This window comes from Gopherus flavomarginatus, chromosome 2 (assembly GCF_025201925.1).
Source record: "Gopherus flavomarginatus isolate rGopFla2 chromosome 2, rGopFla2.mat.asm, whole genome shotgun sequence".
Taxonomy (NCBI): Eukaryota; Metazoa; Chordata; order Testudines; family Testudinidae; genus Gopherus; species Gopherus flavomarginatus.
In genome coordinates, this window is record NC_066618.1 from 231,057,417 (window position 1) to 231,076,906 (window position 19,490).

Below are 19,490 nucleotides of genomic sequence, written 5' to 3' on the forward strand. Positions count from 1 at the left end.
AAAAAAGTTACAAGCTGTGTTGTTGTTTTTTTAACCTCTCAAACAAAGATAGCTCAGGCAGAGAAGGGAAAAATGTCAAGCAAAGGAAAAAAAACTATGCAACAGGACCTAGAATTTGCTAAATTCCAGGCTGAGGAGAGCCAAAAGGAACATGACAGACAGATGGCTAGAGATGAGGCTGCCCACAAAAGAGCTATGGAGAAGAAAGAAAAAGAGATGGAGGTAAAAGAAAAAGAGAAAGAGAAGAGAAAACCAAAGAGGCTGACCACCAGAGGGCTATGGAGATCCAGAGGGAGGCCCAGAAGCATGCACTGGAGTTAGCAAGGGCTAAGCAGGATTTACCAGCCAACCCTAACAACCCTTCTCCAGGTACTGCTTCCCATCCCAGAAAATTCCCCACCTACAAGGCAGGCGATGATACCGAGGCCTTCTTAGAAAATTTCGAAAGGGCCTGCCTTGGGTACAGCATCTCTACAGACCAGTACATGATAGAGCTGAGGCCACAGCTCAGTGGACCTTTAGCAGAGGTGGTGGCTGAAATGCCTAAGGAACACATGAACAATTACAAACTTTTTCAAACCAAGGCCAGAATCAGAATGGGGCTAACACCTGAGCATGCCTGTCGGCGGTCCAGAGCCCTAAGGTGGAAACCAGATGTGTCATTTATCCGAGACACCTACCACATTGGAAAGAATTGGGATGCCTGGATATCAGGAGCAAGTGTTAAATCTCTGGAAGATATGTCCTTCCTAATGCAAATGGAGCAGTTCTTAGAGGATGTTCCTGAGGAAATAGAAAGGTACAGCCTAGATTGGAAGCCCAAAACTGTAACTGAGGCAGGGGAGATTGGAGCCAAATGGGTGGAAGTGGCAGAAAAGAAAAAAACTACTAGCAGTTGGCGTGAATATCAGAGGGGGCAAACCGAAACCAAACCCTATCACCGGGGGCAACCTAAGACCCCACCTACAACCCAAGGAAAGCCCCAGACACTTTATTGTCCCACCTCACCAGTCTCCAGCAACCCACCTCGGCCCAGTGACCAGTCACCTAGGCGATGTTTTAAATGTAATGAACTGGGACATATAAAGGCCCACTGCCCCAAGAACCCCAACCGATTAAGTTCATTACACCACAATCACTGCAAAGATTCCCAGGCCCAGATGCCTTTCAAATACCCTCAGAGCAAAGGGAAACCTTGAGAGTGGGCAGACAGAAGGTTATCGTGTGGCAGGACACTGGGGCACAAGTGTCAGCTATCCACCAGTCCTTAGTGGATCCCCAATTCATCAACCCAGAGGCCCAAGTGACAATTCACCCATTCATATCAAAATCTTTAAACTTGCCTACAGCTGAGTTGCCTGTCCAGTACAAGGGCTGGTCAGGAATGTGGACTTTTGCAGTCTGTAACAATTATCCTATCCCCATGATACTGGGGGAAGACTTGGCCAACCAGGTGAAGCTAGCCAAGAGGGTAGGAATGGTCACATGCAGCCAGGCCAAGCAAGCTTCCACACTCATCCCTGTTCCTAAGCCGTCCACCAGGGCCCCGTCTATGTTACCAGAGACCCAGACAGAGATGGTGGAATCGGATCTTCTACCCATGAATGCTACAGCTGCAGTGAATCCAGTCCCAGAACTGGAACTGGCAAAGCAACCAGCACCAGAACTGTTGCCATCACTGACTCCAGCGTTTGCAAACCCATCTACAACTCCAATGTCAGAGGGCACCAGCAGGCCTGAACTGGCAGAAGCAGCAGATAACCCTACCCAAGATGCTCAGCCAGAGCCTGAAATATCACATAGTGAACCAGCGGAGAGCAGTTCACAATCAGCGAAAACAACCCCCTCACGTACATCGCTTCCAGACGGACCAAGCCCAAGTCCACAGTCCAAGGAGGAACTGGTGTCTCCAGCATCAAGGGAACAGTTCCAGGCTGAGCAGGAAGCAAGTGACAGCCTTCAGAAAGCTTGGGTGGTGGCACGGAGCACCCCACCGCCTCTCAGCTCTTCTAACCAATCCCGGTTTGTTGTAGAAGGACTTTTATACTAGGAAACTCTTTCTGGTAGACACCAGGAAGACTGGCGTCCTCAAAGACAGTTGGTAGTTCAAACTAAGTACTGGGTAAAGCTCTTGAGCTTAGCTCATGATCATCCCAGTGGCCATTCTGGGGTGAACAGAACCAAAGACCATTTGGGGAAGTCCTTCCACTGGGAGGGAATGGGCAAGAACATTGCTAACTATGTCCGGTCTTGTGAGGTGTGCCAACAAGTGGGAAAGCCCCAAGACCAGGTCAAAGCCCCTTTCCAGCCCCTCCCCATAATTGAGGTCCCATTTCAGCGAGTAGCTGTGGATATTCTGTCCAAAGAAGACTCCCAGAGGAAAGCAGAACATACTGACTTTCATGGATTTTGCTAACTGATGGCTGGAAGCAGTAGCTCTAAGCAACACCAGGGCTAAAAGTGTGTGCCAGGCATTAGCAGACATTTTTGCCAGGGTAGGTTGGCCCTCCGACATCCTTACCGATTTGGGAACTAATTTCCTGGCAGGGACCATGAATAACCTGTGGGAAACTCATGGGGTGAATCACTTGGTTGCACCCCTTACCACCATCAAACCAATGACCTTGTGGAGAGGTTTAATGGAACTTTGGGAGCCATGATATGTAAAATCATAAATTAACACTCCAATGATTGGGACCTAATGTTGTAGCAGTTACTTTTTGCCTACAGGGCTGTACCACATCCCAGTTTAGGGTTTTCACTGTTTGAACTTGTGTATGGCCACAAGGTTAAGGGGCCATTACAGTTGGTGAAGCAGCAATGGGAGCGGTTTATGCCTTCTCCAGGAACTAACATTCTAGACTTTTAAGTAACCTACAAAGCACCCTCCGACACTCTTTAGCCCTTGCTAAAGAAAACCTAAAGGACGCTCAGGAAGAGCAAAAGACCTGGTATGATAAACATTCCAAAGAACAGTCCTTCAAAGTAGGAGATCAAGTAATGGTCTTAAAGGCGCTCCAGGCCCATAAAATGGAAGCGTCATGGGAAGGACCATTCACGGTCCAGGAGCACCTAGGAGCTGTTACCTATCTCATAGCATCCCCCACCTCCAACATAAAGCCTAAGGTATACCAAGTTAATTTTCTCAGGCCCTTTTATTCCAGAGAATTAAAGGTGTCCCAGTTTACAGCCCAGGGAACGGATGAGGCGGAGTGGCCTGAAGGTGTCTACTACGACAGAAAAAGTGACGGTGGCGTGGAAGAGGTAAACCTCTCCACAGCCCTTGGACGTCTGCAGCGACAGCAGATCAAGGAGCTGTGCACTAGCTTCATACCAATGTTCTCAGCCACCCCAGGACGGACTGAACAGGCATACCACTCCATTGACACAGGTAACACTCACCCAATTAGAACCCCACCCTACCAGGTGTCACCTCATGCCCAAACTGCTATAAAATGAGAGATCCAGGACATGCTATAGATGGGTATAATCCGCCCTTCTAACATTGCATGGGCATCTCCAGTAGTTCTAGTTCCCAAACCAGACGGGGAAATACGCTTTTGCGTGGACTACTGTAAGCTAAATGCTGTAACTCGTCCCAACAACTATCCAATGCCATGCACTGATGAGCTATTGGAGAAATTGGGACATGCCCAATTCATCTCTACCTTTAGACTTAACCAAGGGGTACTGGCAAGTATCACTGGATGAACCTGCCAAGGAAAGGTAAGCCTTCATCACCCATGCAGGGGTGTATGAATTTAATGTGCTCCCTTTCGGACTGCGAAATGCATCCGCCACCTTTCAAAGACTTGTAGATGGTCTTCTAGTGGGATTGGGAGAATCTGCAGTTGCCTACCTCAGTGATGTGGCCATTTTTTCTGATTCATGGGCAGAACACCTGGAGCACCTGGAAAAAGTCTTCGAGTGCATCAGGCAGGCAGGACTAACTGTTAAGGCTAAAAAGTGTCAAATAGGCCAAAACAAAGTGACTTGCCTTGGACACCAGTAACACCTTGGACACCACTATAAACCCCCTACAGGCCAAAGTGGATGCTATCCAAAAGTGGCCTATCCCCAAGTCAAAGAAACAGGTCCAATTGTTCTTAGGCTTGGCCGAATATTACAGGCGATTTGTACCACACTACAGCCAAATCGCTGCCCCACGGACAGACTTGACCAGAAAGACACAATCAAATACAGTTAAGTGGACTGATGAGAGTCAGAAGGTCTTTAACCAGCTTAAGGCAACACTCACGTCTGACCCTGTGCTAAGGGCCCCAGACTTTGACAAACTATTTCTAGTAACCACAGATGCATCTGAGCATGGTGTAGGAGCAGTTTTAATGCAGGAAGGACCGGATCAAGAATTCCATCCTGTCATGTTTCTCAGCAAGAAACTGTCTGAGAGGGAAAGCCACTGGTCAATCAGTGAAAAAGAATGCTACGCCATTGTGTATGCCCTGGAAAAGCTAAGCCCATACGTTTGGGGACGGCGTTTTCAGCTACAAACCGACCATGCTGCGCCAAAGTGGCTTCATACTGCCAAGGGAAACAACAAAAAACTGCTTCGATGGAGTTTAGCTCTCCAAGATTTTGATTTTGAAATTCAACACATTTCAGGAGCTTCTAACAAAGTAGCTGATGTACTCTCCCGTGAAAGTTTCCCAGAGTTAACTGGTTAAAATTGTCCTTGAAATGTGAAAAATCTTGTAGTTTTACATAATTAGCAGTATATGTAAAGGTGCATGTGTTTTATTAATCTAAAGCTCTAGGAAGAAATCACCGCCAGTGTGGTTCAACACTGTCTGAGATTTGGGGTGTGTGTCATAAACAGATAGTTAAGGGTTAATGCCTCTTTTACCTATAAAGGGTTAAGAAGTTCACGTAGCCTAGCTGACACCTGACCAGAGGAACCAATGGGGGAACAAGATGTTTCAAAAGGAAGGAGGGAAGTTTCCTTTGTTTAGTCAGTTTCAGTCTCGGCCAGAGTGAAAAAGATTAAGAAACCAGCCTCTTATAAGAGTAGTAAGTTTTAGAAAGGAATAAATACGTTTATGTTTTTCTTTTGTAACTTGTCTTGGTGCAATTAGGGGAATTATCAAATTGGGTATTCTTGTGTGTATTAAGGTTTTTGCCCAGGGGAACATCCTGTGTTTTCTATCTTTTGTCTGTGAGATTAGCTGGTATGCTGTCTCCCAGGGTTTTTTTTCTTTCTTTCTTTCTTTTACCTTTCTTTTCTTTAATTAAAAGCCTTCTTTTTAAGAACCTGATTGATTTTCCCGTTTTTTAGATCCAAAGGAATTGGATCTGGACTCACCAGGGATTGGTGGGGGAAAAAAGGAGGGGGAAGGAGTAATTCTTCCTTGTTTTTGAGATCCAAGGGAATTGGATCTGGACTCACCAGGGAATTGGTGGAGGAGTCTCTCAAGGCTACCCAGGGAGAGGAAGGTTCTGGGGGGAAAGAGAGTGTTCCAGGTATTCAGAAATCTGGATGGTGGCAGTGAGACCAGATCTAAGCAGGTAATTAAGCTTAGAAGTGTCTATGCAGGTCCTCACATCTGTGCTCTAAAGTTCAGAGTGGGGTGAGACCTATGACAGGACGCTTAGTTATATCTTGAGCAATCCTCTTATGCAATCTTTGTTTACTGTTTTGAGTCCAGCTTAAATAAAGGCATGTGTTCCTTGATGTGATGTGTTGGCTTCTTGACAGAAGAAGATTGATTATCTCTCTGTTACGTTCCGGCTTACAGTCCCTTTCCTCTCTGGCAATTTCTCTAATCCTGTCACGTCACTCTGTACACCTTAAGATTCTGTCTGGATGTTTTGTTTTACAGTCCTTACTTACAGCTCACTTCCTCCATATTTTTTTTAGTCTGTTTCTCTTTAATTACAGTTTCTCTTTTATTACAGCTTATTTCCTTTGCATTTCATTTACTTTACTTTTCTCAGCATTTTCTAACAATGTTTTTCTAATAATTTCTTAGATTACTTAGAGACTCCTTTGCTATTTTTCCTCTTGTTTAGCTCTACTGTTTTTCCTTTAACATTTTCTCTTTTCCCCTTACACCACTGTCTTTCCTTTTCCTAGCTACTGTTCCTTTTGTGGTTATCCCTACTTTCCTAGTATCTCTGTCTTTCCTGTCCCTCCTGAACTGGCCTTATTCCATTTCAGCTTTGTTCCTGGCACCCCTTCAAAGACACACCTGGGCCACTGAGGTCCGTACGCACTGGCTCTCCACTTAGTGCATCTCTTCTTTCCTGTGCTGATTGCTGCCTCACTCACTACTTGCCTCTCTCCCATTGCTGGCCAACTTCCCTCCAGACTCCACCAGCCGTGTCCACCGCTGTCTGTTTAGCCTGCTTGCAGCAGCACTCCAGGAAGGAAGCTGCCATCTGCTCTTCCCTTGTTGTTTGTTTTTCATCTTTTTTGTTTTCTCCCTAAAACCATCCCAGGCTCCAGCTCACCCTGCTTCAGCAGCCCCAGAATAAATGGAATTATCCAGACAAAGAACAGACAAAGTAGATAGAATAAAACCAAGGAAGTTACTGCAGGGTGACATGACTGTGCTGAAAGGTCTTTGTATTTTTCAGTTACTACTACTGCATCTGTTGATGGATACAAATTTAAGGCTAAATTCTGACTTCAGTGACTGCAGAATTTGGTCCATAGTTTCTCACTTTTACATTAAAAACTTCTGAGACTTTGCCTGAGGCTCACTTGGAAATCAGAATTGTTTTATAAATGTACAGCTTGAAACTAAACAGCCCTTTCTTGTGTGCTCCCTTTGTTAGGGGACATTTTGACAACCAGCAGAATGCCTAATGTTTTTAGGCCATTGCCAGTAACTGGAATATCAATTAATGTGCTCATTGCTAAAAATAGCTAAAGCTAGTCAGTAGGCCTTTGTAGCAGCCTTAGCATAACTAAATGAGCTGGATGGTGGCGGCTGAGTGACCACGAGAGTTGGGCATGACCCTGCTTGCCTTCCTGTTAAAGCTTTCTTTGAAAGTGCTGAAATTGTGTCTTAAAAAACCAGGAAGTCTAGCTATATCTTTGGACTGTTGTTGTGTGGAAAGACAGCTGCAGGACTAACAGCTTAAAACGTGCTTGCTTAATGTTTTTTCTTTGACTGACATGTTGTTGATATAATTGTAGTAGTTGCTAACCTAAAAGGGGTAGATAGGTCTGATGAATATGGATTTGACCTTCTGGACATCTCTTGGAATCCAAAGTGTCAGGCACTCAACTGGCCACTTGAACCTTGTCATTTGATCACTTGAGACCCCTTCAGACCATGGGTCACTATTATTTGGGGGCGTGTTAACATTTTGCAAATCTTTGTCCCTGAGTTCTAATAAAATAGTAATTTGGGATGAAAGCACTTTGGGTTTGTGTCAATCTTTAATCAGATGGATGCACTGTGTCACCCACTGATTTGTTCCTGACATTGTCTCACAAAGAGAACAGTTACTCTGAGCTTTAGGTTGAGAGAATCCTGGCTAACACCCTCACTTAATTTGAATGAGTTAAAAAAAAGTCACAGCTGCCTACCAGAATATATACACCACCCAGAATATATACACCACACCCAAAAATAAGCCTAACGTTACCATTATCCTACTGAGAAACTAAGAACTTTTGAGTGGGTTATAAACTATAACTTCTTGTAGGCTGAGGACAAGGGGCAAAGAGTCGCAACACAGAGAAACATGGTATATATCAGAACACCAAGAGACCAATAAGATTAAAAATGTTTTCTGTTTTTCCAAATTGCTCCAATAACATAATTATGTTAAGGGTAGTAAGAATTTTTGACACTACAGATGTATATTGGGAAATTTTGTTACCTTTTGTCTTTCTGAGTTCACAAATGTAGCTCTGAGATTTTGGGTTACAAATGAAATAAAGATTACTAAAGTTGAATTCCTCAATCTATTTTCAGTTGGTTTAAAGAAGCTTCTTACAAAGATGTTTAACTTTAAATGAATACAAAAACTGAATCATCCACACTATGCTGAGCAATATGGGAAGTGGGGATTATTCTTTGAAACAGCTTCTAAGGAGAATAGCATAGAGACAAACAAACCACTAGCTCCAGGGTAAATTTGAATTGCATTAACAAACCTCCAGCTACCAGTAGAATAATGGTAGCATAATTATGGTGGGAAATGACTAGCAATTTTTTTGAAACTTTAAACTTTAAAAGGTATGGTCATTCACCCATAAATTTACAGTAATAAAGAAATATACTATATAAAATAATTCCTTATACACCAAAGAAGTACAGTGTAGTAAGAAACCAATCTCTGAAAGAACAGTTCTCCTCCCAGTGACTTCTGCATATTCCCACTCATGAAGTGCATCAGCCAAGCCACTCTGATAATGGAACCTAACTAGCAGTGCTCAGACCCTGCTTCAGTGTTCCTGAAAATTCTAGGGGCCAGGCTATACAAAGAGGCATGGCAATCATAGCCACCTCAATTCCTTCCTGCAGCTTGCAGTGATGGACTCTGAACCTTTCTGGACCTTTGCTCGGATGCTTTAAAAACCCTTTAAGTTCTGAAGTTAGAATTAAGGATTGTATTTAGTTTCTAGTTTACATAGGTAGAATAGTTTAGTTTTACAATACAAATTTTAATGGAAAAATTCAAATGGTGGAGCTGAAGAAGAACCCTGGATTCAAACATTGTGTCTCCTACTGAAGATGTTTCTGGTCTCAGATGAACATTCCTCAGAGAGAGACATTCTCCATCAAGGTGCTCAATCTGCACCACGTTTACTCCGAGAGCTAAGAAGGAGAGACAGAATAGATTGCTCATACTCCTTCAGGAGGCATTGTCAGCTCAATTGGGATCTGACAAGACATCAGATCCAGGGGATAAGCCCAGACGATCCTTAGCTCTAGGTCCTTCAGATCAGAAAGATAAGGAGAAACATAATGACCTTTGTCCAGTCTGAGGGCATCTTCAACTCCAGCAGCATCGGCTGTGCCACCTTCAGAGAAAAGGAAGAATGAGGCTAAGAAAGTCTCCAGGTCTGCAGATCTGAGACAATATGAGAGAAATCTACCTATGGAAACCACCTCTGTTAGCAGAACTATTCAAAGAATGGAAAATGTATCAGATCCAGAGTCTACGAATCTGAATAAGATTATGGCACATAAAAATTCTGTGAGCAGAGCTAAGATACAGGCATCAAAGTCTTTGGAATCAGTGTATAACCAAGATACTTTGCCAGTTTCAAGTACTTGGGAAGCTTTTCTTAAACCTGCGGCTTATGGAGAGCAACTATAGCCAGCGAGAACTACTTTTGTGCAACATTCTGGTTCTAATCCTCCTATTCATTCTCTCACAGAAATGGCTCAGATCCAGCCCTCATTGAGTCCTTAGCAATCTCAGATGCACAAAAAAGATCAAGAACAAATAAGAGGAGCTCTTCTTCAGCATGTCTTTCCTTACCTCCAGAGAATAAGAGAAGAGAAGAACGGTGATTTCACCTCCAGTTCCACTTCCCTTTGAATATCCACATATATTATCTCTATGATCATTTCTATCAGATCCACTGCTGTCACTTCTACTCTCACTATCAGATCCAAGATCACAACCATTATCTGAGTAATATCCAGTTCAGATCAGCTGGTACCATTGGCACTTTCTCATCCGCCTGATCATAACAAGAGATATTGGGACTCAAGATCCTTTCAACATTATGGTCAAGGGTATGAATCGGATCTGATGACTGAATCTTAGACAGAATGGCCTTGGTCACGCTGGCTTTATTGGCTGGATCTGTATTATGCATGTTACTGAGAACACATGAGACCAAGTAAAGGACTTAAAAAACTACTGCTTATTCTCCATCTGTGGAAGCAGTAGCTTTCCAATAATTGATTGAAAAGATGGTGGCTATTTTAAAATTACAAACCTTGACTTTTAAAGTTCCACACTTTGATTGTGGAAACTTCTCCTTCTATATTGAATATTCTTGGTTCGCGCTTGTCCTCCAGATTTCCTCTACCTTTGTTGGTTGGTTTACCACAATCTGCTAAACTTATATGATCCAACCCAACATCAGTTCAGCCAATATCTAAAAACATAGGCAAACTGTATCCTCTTCCTCAGGAAGGTTTCTCTACTTTCACACCCATCCTATCCCTAATTCCCTACTGGTCTGGGCAGCCATTCAAAGAACAACACAAGGCACCATGTGTCGGCCTATTCCAAACAAGGAAATGAAACAATTAACGAGACATGAATTCACAGAAATAGTCACAGTAGCCTTGTAAATATGTAACTAGTAGATAAAGAAATAGTAGGGAAGTGAACGATGTGTAACGGATGACAGATGTGTGGCACATGGACAGCTCATGACCTGTATGGACATTGGTTCCTATAAGTTAATAGATCAATCACAGAGCACATGATATGATATAAAATGGAAGATATGTGTCAGTGGATAGTTAAAATTGTATATAAAGTAATCAATGACTGTATTCTTTGGGGATATGTGGTTGTGATGACAGTGATATACCCTGTACTCACCATCTAAGCTTGAACCTAAAGGTCTCGAGAGGAATTGCAACACCACTCATTCTACTCCTTCTGATTAAGAGGATAAGAAAATTGATATATTAGCCAGAAAACTATTTTGGTCATCTACTTTGGGCCTCCAATTATCAGTCATTGAAGCTAACAATATCATTCATGGGAAAAATTAGAGCTGTTCATCAAATTTTTATCAGAAGATGAGAGAAAGTTAGCAAATGTTATTGCTTCACATGGCCAAAAGATTGATAAATATGTTTTGAGGGCATATCTCTTCAGATTTTCAACAACAGCAGTTTCATCTGTAATTTTCTTAAGATGCTTTGCTTAGTTGAAATCTTTTTGTCTCCAACCAGAGACTAAAGAAAGGGTCGAAGATCTCCCCTTAGAGAGATGAGGTCTTTTTTAATATTAAGCCTGATGAGGTATTAGAAAGAATGAAGGAGACAAGATATACTGCAAGGTCTCTGGGATTTCACCAGCAACAGCAGAGGAAGAGAAGTGGAATGTCGTTTTTTAGATATCAAACACAGCAGTATCCCTTTTCTTCTTTTTTGTCACACTCTTCACAGAGGAGACAATATTATCCTCAATACCCATCCCAACATTTGTCTCAACATTGTAGAGGAAATTTTAAGCCGAAATCAAGAGGGAGACCACCTTTTTTTCATGAGTAGGTTCTAAATGTAAAATTTGACAATTTGCTATGCAGCTGCAGTCTGGCAGCTCAACAAAAGTGAAATCGACTGTTTGAAAACCAGCTGTGCAGTTTTTCCTGCCATTGGGATTTGATAACTATGGACACGTGGATATTGGAAATGTTTCACAGCAGGTATGCCATATAGTGTGAGACTCTACTTTCCCCTACTCATGCCTGGTCAGGGACCGCTCCCATGCAAGTCTTCTAAGATCAGAAGTTCAAACTCTCAGAAATGAGAGCAGTAGACAAAGTCCCAAAGATATTCAGGGAGAAGGGTTTTTACTCACAATATTTCGTGACTATCGAGAAAGATGGTGGTTTATGTCCCATATCAGGATTCTAAATACCTTCATCGAGAAGTTCTGGTTTCACATGTTAACGTTGGCCTCCATTCTACCTTCCATTTAGTTGATTGCAGGGCCACCTAGAGGATTCAGGGGGCCTGGGGCAAAGCAATTTTGGGGGCCTGTAGTAGGGTGGACCCCTGCTCCTGCCCTGAAGAGTTATAAACAGCCCTGGGAGGGGGCTATGGCTGGAGAAAGCAGCCTTTAGGCTGGGCTGATTGGGAGAAGTGGCTGCAGCTGGGGCCACGCCCCAAACACTCAGCTGGCCCTATAAAGGCTGTGAGCCAGAAGCCCAAAAGAAGTCTCTCTAGCTATAGGGGGAGACGGGCCTGGCTGCAAGGAGCTAGATACAAGGTACCTGAGTGAAGCAGGGCTGGGGAAAGGCAGAGGAGCTGAGGAGCTCCAGCCTGGAAAGCCCCAGGCTGCGGCCTTGCACTGGGCCAACAGGTACTGGGGGTTGCAGGGGCAGCCCAGGGGTAGGCCAAGGCAGCAGGTCCAAACCCAACCTTGCCAGCGATGAGAAGGCTGATACTGCAGTCTGCCCCAGGGCATGTGGCTAGACAATGACTGGCATATACTGAGGCAAGGTGGGATAGTGGGTGGGGGGTCCCTGGGGAAGGGAGACCCTGAGAGAAAGGGGTTACTGCCAGGGGGCAGCACCCTATGTAAAAGGGCACCGGGTCCTGGGAGGGACACGGGGGCCAGAGGACAGGTGGATCACTGGCTGGCAAAAGGGGCTCTGGAGCTGGAACTGAGCTAATTCCCAGAAGTCACCAGCAGGAGGCACCACCAGGGTGAGTCCGCTCATCTACAGGGCCCCTTCCATAAAAAAAAGTTGCAATACTATAGAATACTATATTCTCTTGGGGGCCTCTGTGGGGCCTGGGGCAAATTGCCCCACTTGCCCCCCCTCTCTGGGCAGCCTTGGTTGACTGACTGGTTTGTAGTTCTTCATCTAAAAGATGCTTATTTCCACATAGGTATTTTCTCAAAAACCTCAGGTTTGTAATAAGAAATTATTATTATCATTAAATGGTCCTTCATTTTGACCCCTAGCAACTCATAGACTCATAGACTCTAGGACTGGAAGGGACCTCGAGAGGTCATCAGGTCCAGTCCCCTGCCCTCATGGCAGGACCAAATACTGTCTAGACCATCCCTAAGAGACATTTATCTAACCTACTCTTAAATATCTCCAGAGATGGAGATTCCACAACTTCCCTAGGCAATTTATTCCAGTGTTTAACTACCCTGACAGTTAGGAACTTTTTCCTAATGTCCAACCTAAATCTCCCTTGCTGCAGTTTAAGCCCATTGCTTCTTGTTCTATCATTGGAGGCTAAGGTGAACAAGTTTTCTCCCTCCTCCTGATGACACCCTTTTAGATACCTGAAAACTGCTATCATGTCCCCTCTCAGTCGTCTTTTTCCAAACTAAACAAACCCAATTCCTTCAGCCTTCCTTCATAGGTCATGTTCTCAAGACCTTTAATCATTCTTGTTGCTCTTCTCTGGACCCTTTCCAATTTCTCCACATCTTTCTTGAAATGCAGTGCCCAGAACTGGACACAATACTCCAATTGAGGCCTAACCACGGCAGAGTAAAGCGGAAGAATGACTGACTTCTCGTGTCTTGTTTACAACACACCTGTTAATGCATCCCAGAATCATGTTTGCTTTTTTTGCAACAGTATCACACTGTTGACTCATATTAAGCTTGTGGTCCACTATGACCCCTAGATCTCTTTCTGCCATACTCCTTCCTAGACAGTCTCTTCCCATTCTGTATGTGTGAAACTGATTGTTCCTTCCTAAGTGGAGCACTTTGCATTTATCTTTATTAAACTTCATCCTGTTTACCTCAGACCATTTCTCCAATTTGTCCAGATCATTTTGAATTTTGACCCTGTCTTCCAAAGCAGTTGCAATCCCTCCCAGTTTGGTATCGTCCGCAAACTTAATAAGTGTACTTTCTATGCCAACATCTAAATCGTTGATGAAGATATTGAACAGAGCCGGTCCCAAAACAGACCCCTGCGGAACCCCACTTGTTATACCTTTCCAGCAGGATTGGGAGCCATTAATAACTACTCTCTGAGTACGGTTATCCAGCCAGTTATGCACCCACCTTATAGTAGCCCCATCTAAATTGTACTTTCCTAGTTTATCTATAAGAATATCATGCGAGACCGTATCAAATGCCTTACTAAAGTCTAGGTATATCACATCCACCGCTTCTCCCTTATCCACAAGGCTCGTTATCCTATCAAAGAATGTTATCAGATTAGTTTGACACGATTTGTTCTTTACAAATCCATGCTGGCTATTCCCTATCACCTTACCACCTTCCAAGTGTTTGCAGATGATTTCTTTAATTATCTGCTCCATTATCTTCCCTGGCACAGAAGTTAAACTAACTGGTCTGTAGTTTCCTGGGTTGTTTTTATTTTCCCTTCTTATAGATAGGCACTATATTTGCCCCCTTCCAGTCTTCTGGAATCTCCCCCGTCTCCCATGATTTCCCAAAGATAATAGCTAGAGGCTCAGATACCTCCTCTATTAATTCCTTGAGTATTCTAGGATGCATTTCATCAGGCCCTGGTGACTTGCAGGCATCTAACTTTTCTAAGTGATTTTTTACTTGCTCTTTTTTTTATTTTATCTTCCAAACCTACCCTCTTCCCGTAAGCATTCACGATACTAGACATTCCTTCAGACTTCTCAGTGAAGACCGAAACAAAGAAGTCATTAAGCATCTCTGCCATTTCCAAGTCTCTCGTTACTGTTTCCCCCTCTTCACTGAGCAGTGGGCCTACCCTGTCCTTGGTCTTCCTCTTGCTTCTAATGTATTGATAGAAAGTCTTCTTGTTTCCCTTTATTCCCATAGCTAGTTTGAGCTCATTTTGTGCCGTTGCCTTTCTAATCTTGCCTCTGCATTCCTGTGTTATTTGCCTATATTCGTCCTTTGTGATCTGACCTAGTTTCCATTTTTTATATGACGCCTTTTTATTTTGTAGGTCACGCAAGATCTCGTGGTTAAGCCAAGGTGGTTTTTTGCCACATTTTCTATCTTTCCTAACCATCGGAATAGCTTGCTTTTGGGCCCTTGATAGCATCCCTTTGAAAAACTGCCAACTCTCCTCAGTTGTTTTTCCCCTCAGTCTTGATTCCCATGGGACCTTACCTATCAGCTCCCTGAGCTTACCAAAATCCACCTTCCTGAAATCCATTGTCTCTATTTTACTGTACTCCCTTCTACCCTTTCTTAGAATTGCAAACTCTATGATTTCATGATCACTTTCACCCAAGCTTCCTTCTACTTTCAAATTCTAAACGAGTTCCTCTCTATTTGTTAAAATCAAGTCTAGAACAGCTTCCCCCCTAGTAGCTTTTTCAACTTTCTGAAATAAAAAGTTGTCTGCAATGCAGTCCAGGAACCTATTGGATAGTCTGTGCCCCGCGGTGTTATTTTCCCAACATATATCTGGATAGTTGAAGTCCCCCATCAGCACCAAATCTTGGGCTTTGGATGATTTTGTTAGTTGTTTGAAAAAAGCCTCATCCACCTCTTCCACCTGATTAGGTGGCCTGTAGTAGACTCCCAGCACAACATCACCCATGTTTTTTACCCCTTTTAGCCTAACCCAGAGACTCTCAACACTTCCATCTCCTATGTCCATCTCCACCTTAGTCCAAGTGTGTACATTTTTAATATATAAGGCAACACCTCCTCCCTTTTTCCCCTGTCTATCCTTCCTGAGCAAACTATACCCATCCACACCAACATTCCAGTCGTGTGTATCCCACCAAGTTTCAGTAATGCCAGCAATGTCATAGTTGTATTTATTTATTAGCACTTCCAGTTCTTCCTGCTTATTACCCATACTTCTTGTATTTGTATATAGGCATCTAAGATACTGGTTTGATCTTGCCTCTCAGCTTTGCCCTGACCCTCCTTTCTCTCTGCCATTATAGCCCGTGCTCCCTCCTATTTCCAACCCATCTCCCAGGTCTTGTTCCTCACTTACCTGTGGGGTTTGCTCACCTGTCCCCATCTCTCAAAGTTTTCACAAAGTAACTATCAGTAGTGGCAGCCCTCTTGAGAAAGAAAGGGATAAGTGTGTATCCATATTTAGACAATTGTGAAGCTGTTATCTACGCATGTACTCTTTTTGGGAGTTTGGGACCCACCAACACCATATCTTTCATAGGAGCTCTATTGGACTCCAGTCTGGGACAAGCTATGCTTCCATGAGATAGGTTCCTGAATATCAAGAGGACCACAGAGACCAAAAAGTCACCAATCTCATTAAAAATTTGTTCTACCTCATGTTGATGAGGCTCCTAGTGTCTATGACCTATGTAACTGTGCACACCTGTCTAAAAATGAGAACCCTCCTCCAGCACTGTCATCAACCAACTACAAACAGGGCAAACACTCCATGTATCTAAATCTGTTGAAGGTTCTGTCAGATTTACTCGTCTGGATTCAGCCACAGAATATTCTGATGGGAGTATTATTCAGATATCCAGATCGACCAGTGGTGTTCGCAACAGACACATGCAATACTGGATAGGGAGCTCACTGTCTTGCACTCACAGCATAGGGTCTCTGGTCACAGAAAAAGACAAGATTTCATATAAATCTTCTAGAGCTCAGGGCAATTCAATGGGCCTGAAAAGCTATTCTCAAGCAGTTACAGCACAAGGTGGTTCAAATAGTTTTAGGCAATACCAGAGCAGATTATTTTATAAACAAGCAGGGAGGAGCTCATTCTTACCAGCTGTGCAAGGAAGCAACTATATTACAGGAATGGTGTATAGCACACAACATAACCCCAACTGAAATTCATTTAGCAGGAAAAGACAATCTCTTAGTGGATCAACTAAGCAGGATTAATATAGACTCACATGAATGGTCCCAAAAATGTCAGTAGCGTGAGATATTTTTCTTCAATAGGGTCACCTGCACATATATTTATTTGCCACCAGGAAAAACCCAAAATGCCAAAGGTATGGTTAAGAGCAGGAAAGAATTGTTTCTTAATTTCAGATGCATTCTTGACACTGGACTCAAGAGCTACTGTAAACATTTCCTTCTTTTCCACTTGTATAGAAAATGGTATCCAGATAAAGCAAAACAAGGCAAGGATTATTCTGGTCACCCTGGCATGGCTCCAGCAACAGTGGTTCCCAATTATGCTCCGCTTCTCAGCAGGTGATTTCAAGACCCTTCCTGTCTGTCTAGAGTCATTAACTCAGCAGAATGGTTGGATTTACCACCCAGACCCAAGTTTCCTTCACCTAACAGCATAGAGGATAGATTTTTAAGTGACTTGGAATTGTCTCTCTTGATGAATGTGCACCCTGTTTTAACAAACTCTAGAAAAGAAGTTAACTAGTAAATGCTGCCTATAGGTTCGCAACCCAACAGGACCCAACTAAAGGGGCTGAGTTTAGGTCAGGTCAGAAAACAATCCAGTCCTCTAGGACTCAGGTCAGGTAAGCTCTTATCTCTGCCTGCCTGTGATGTCAGCATGGTGGCGGCTGCATGCTCCACTCCTGCCAGCCACCACCACCCCGCTGTGCTCAGTGTGAGGTGGAGTGAGCATACTGACAAATTGCAGCACACAAGCACAGTGAGGCTGCAGTGGCCAGCAGGAGTGAGGCATGCCGCCTCTGCTGCCCCAACCCCACAAGCAGGAGGAGGCTGGAGATTGATCATGGGCACAAGGTGCAGGGAGCACCACGAGACTGAGACCCAAGGATGAGGTGGTGGCGGTGACTCTGACACAGGTTTGGAGGTGAGTATCTGGTGCAGGTTGGGTCTGAAAACAAGTTGATGCTTTCACGTTGTGTTCAGGTTGGTTGTGCCAGGGTCAGGTTCAGGCCTGGGTTTGGCTTTAAAATTAGGCCCAAGCAGACTTCTAATACTGTTAAATTGAAAAAGGTTTTCTTTATAGGTGGCTAAAAGGGGCGTTCTCTCTTAGCCTCATACATAGTATTCTGGAGTATTTACTTTATCGTAAATGTCAGGATTATCATTGTCGTCAGTTAGAGTGCATTTATCAGCCATAGCTACCTTCCACTCTAATAGGTTGGTGCTTATAGATGAATAATTTAACAAATTTATGAAGGGTCTAAACCATATATACCCTCCTATAACTGGGTACTTATGCAATTAATGCAACAATCTTTTCAGCCAGTGGTGGAAATGTTCTTTATTTCTCCTTTCACTTACAACAACATTTCTAGTAGCAATTACTTCAGCAAGAAGAGTTAATGAATTACAAGCTCTTATGGTAGATCTGCCATATAAAATTTTCCAAAAGACAAGGTAGTGCTAGTCTTCACTCCTGTTTTTTACCCAAAGTTGGTGCAGATTTCTACATTAATCAATCAATAAATTTGCCATGCTCCCTGCCCCAAAGTTCACCCCCATAGGGCTAAGGCAAGACTTCATACACTTGATATTAAAAGAGCATTGGCATTCTCTACAGATGAACAAGAAGCATTAGACGTTCTCCGAGTCTATTTCTATTATATGCTGATGACAAAAAGGGTCAGTCTACATCTTCACAGACATTATCTAGATGGAATAAACTCTATATTCAGGAAACACATTCTTTACCTTTGGTTCCATTCCTTCAAAGGATTACAGCCAATTCCACTAGAATCAAGAAGGCTACCTTATTTCCTTGCTTCAATGTTCCAACTGCAAAAATCAGTATGGTGGTCACATGGAGTTCTATCCTTCCATATACATTATGCTCTCAGCTTGGCTTCAAGATCCTTCAATCTCTTTTTAATTTAGTGTCCCTTGCCCCCCTTCCTAGAATGGGTACTTCTAATCAGTTTATCCCATTAGTGGGAATTTGCAGAAGCCACTCAAAGGAGAAATGAAGGTTACTTAATTGTAACTGAGGTTCTTGAAAATGGACTCGGCATACTCATATTCCCCATCTGCCTTCCCCTCTTGCTTGGAGTCATAATCCATACATGGTGTTGATCAAGCAGTGGAAAGACCTGAAGTGAAGGATCCCCATGCCCTCCTTTATAGCCTCACCCCTAGAATATTCAAGAACAATGAAGGAAGGGGAAAGTAAGAGCACCTGAGTGCTCCAGTGGGCATTGCCTATTAGGATCCATCTTCAGAGCATCTAGGCCATCACATCCCATGAATGTGAGAAAAAAATTGATTATAAGTCATTAACCTTCATTTTCAGAACATCAGTTGGAAGAAGTCAGGGAAACAGAATAACTATTAAAGAAAACTAGCTGGAAGACTACATACAAAAACTTCTGTAGAACCTCAAAATTATGAACACCAGAGTTACAAATTCATCAGTCAACCACACACCTCATTTGGAACTGGAAATATGCAATCAGGCAGTAGTAAGACCAAAAAACAAACAAACAAAAAAGCAAATACAGAAATACAGTACAGTACTGTGTTAAACGTAAACTACTAAAAAAATAAAGGGAAAGCAGCATTTTTCTTCTTCATGGTAAAGTTTCAAAGCTGTTTTCAGTCAATGTTCAGTTGTAAACTTTTGAAAGCATAACCATAACATTTTGTTTAGATTTATGAAGATTTCAGAGTTATGAACAACCTCCATTCCCAAGGTGTTTGTAACTCTGAGGTTCTACTGAACAGGCAACATCCATCCTTGGTACAACTCCATTAACTTCAATGAAATTACATCAAAGATGTATTTTGCATTCTGAATCCAAGTTTTGAATATGTATGGGACAGAGCAATCAATTATTAGTTCCTGATGCTCATCATAATGAAAAGTTGGGATGCTTCATAGGATTTCTATTTAACAACAATACAGTAGGTTACCATGCTGAAAAAACAAGTTTGTTAGATTGGTTTATACTTTAGTTCCATCTCTC

At 43.0% G+C, this 19,490-nt stretch overlaps 1 protein-coding gene across 1 annotated transcript in view; it reads right to left on the reverse strand.

The window, feature by feature from the left end:
* Nucleotides 1–19,490, reverse strand: part of LOC127044288 (transmembrane protein 68-like) — a 55,884-nt gene that overhangs the window by 29,991 nt on the left and 6,403 nt on the right. The window lies entirely within an intron of this gene.